We start from the raw sequence: 2,182 nt of genomic DNA on the forward strand, positions 1-2,182 counted from the left end.
TTAAGCAAATAATAAACGAAGAAAAAATAAGCAAATAATAAACGAAGAAAAAATAAGCAAATAATAAACGAAGAAAAAATAAGCAAATAATAAACGAAGAAAAAATAAGCAAATAATAAACGAAGATAAAATAAGAAAATAATAAACGAAGAAAAAATAAACAAATAATAAACGTAGAAAAAATACGCATCATATGTACACACACACAAAAAAAATAAATATAATGCTTCAGCCCTGTAACTCCTGAACAAGTAAATGTCAACTCGTACTGTTTAAGAGACCGGTAATTGCAACATGAGTTTTAAGCATGACAGCCACTTAATCTGTCGGTATTTTAAAGCCAATTAGTAAACAGATTCCAGCGAATTGACGTGAGTTGACTCCGTTATCGGCGAAGGAACTTTCCTTGCATAATGAGCAAGAGTGAGCACGAGCATGCAATCACAGGAAGGTACACACACATACACACACACACACACACACACACACACACACACACACACACACACACACACACACACACACACACACACACACACACACATGCAAACATACTCACACGCACACACACACACACACACACACACACACACAAGGGGTCACAACTGGAAGTTGAAGACTCAGATGAGTCACAGGGATATTAGGAAGCATTTCTTCAGTCATAGAGTTGTCAGGAAGTGGAATAGTCTGAAGAGTGATGTAGTGGAGGCAGGATCCATATATAGCTTCAAGTAGAGGTATGACAAAGCTCTTGGAGCAAGGAGAGAGAGGACCTAGTATAGACCAGTGAAGAGGCGTGGTCAGGAGCTATGATTCGACCCCTGTAATCACAATTACGTGAGTACACATACACACACACGCACATACACACGCGTACGCACACGCACGCACACACACACACACACACACACACACACACACACACACACACACACACACACACATACACACACACACATTGTAATGATGTGCGTGTGTCGGTGTTTATATTAGAGAGACCAGCAGAGACTGCCTGTGTCTCGTTAGTACAATTCACGTGCCAATGCTCGGGGGAGACAGCCAGGACGAGTCGCGATTTATCCCCCAGATTTTCCACCCAATTTATATTCAGCTGCTTCGAATTTTGCATCTGTATGTCCATTATTTCGACTGCAAGAATACCCATGTATCTTTCGAACGGCCCACATGGCGAAAACACGTATTCAAATCTGTTTTTCACAAGCAGGATTCAGAGAGAGTACTGTCGACAATAGTGAAGAAAAGACAGGCATTTTAAAGAAAGCCTTTTTTTTTAAGAACTTAGTATCGCTCTATCTAGATCTTTATGTCCCAACAAAAGCTTGTTTTGCGTCGTGCCTCTTTTCTTCTTTCTTTTTTACAAGTTGTGTACACACTATAATTTTTTGTTGACATCTAACCTCAAATTATAGATTAAACTAAACGACGTATCTTTCCGTCCTTGACCATTATCAATGATCACTTAAAAATTTTATACTGCTAGGCATATGATTTTTTACTTGCTTTAATTCTGAAAACTTTCTGTAGATAAGGACAGGTAAGTTGCTTTCATAAATTTTACGTTTTCATCTATGAGAAAAAAGGTCATGGCAGATCAACAATATTGTTATCTGTTAATGAGAAAAAACTTACTAATTAAATCTGGGAAGCTCATCTCATTTTCCGGCTTAACCAGGACAACCCCTACAAGGAAAATGGACAAAAATGTACATCAGCAAAAAATTAGTATTTGATACTGTTTGAGTTTAATAGAAAACATACTGAGGACTTGATATATTCCCCAGAGATGATTCTACCTAAGAACCCGAGATTACATTTGTGAGGGAAAAGTAGGTGTAAGTGGGGTTAAGGTTGTTCGGGCAACCAGGAACCATTAGCGAGTTACGTTGCGCGCGCGCACACCCCCCCCCCTCTCTGGCGGGCTGGGGCAAAACTAGTTCCTGGTGTCCGATTTGTTAAAGTTTCTACTCCTGGTAATATTTACCTTACCTGGTGTGGATTGAAGTTTGGAGAGTCACTTCACCTCCACTCTTCTCCTAATCAGGTGGGGTGATCTACCAGGAGTATTACTGTTTGTTCTTTTCTAGTGTTTGCTGGTTACCAGTAATGATTTTGGCATTTATCATTCTTTTTCTTTCTTAAATGTTATATTAATGACTATGGG

General features: G+C 39.2%; 1 long non-coding RNA gene across 1 annotated transcript in view; it reads left to right on the plus strand.

The window, feature by feature from the left end:
* Window positions 1-1,863: 1,863 nt before the first annotated feature.
* The window catches only part of LOC138853989 (uncharacterized), a 634-nt gene continuing 315 nt past the window's right edge, over window positions 1,864-2,182 (plus strand). Inside the window, exon 1 of the long non-coding RNA XR_011393167.1 lies at window positions 1,864-2,062. This is a non-coding gene — a long non-coding RNA (uncharacterized lncRNA). The remainder of the gene's footprint in view (window positions 2,063-2,182) is intronic.

The sequence above is a fragment of the Cherax quadricarinatus genome, chromosome 45 (genome assembly GCF_038502225.1).
Source record: "Cherax quadricarinatus isolate ZL_2023a chromosome 45, ASM3850222v1, whole genome shotgun sequence".
In the NCBI taxonomy this organism is placed as follows: Eukaryota; Metazoa; Arthropoda; class Malacostraca; order Decapoda; family Parastacidae; genus Cherax; species Cherax quadricarinatus.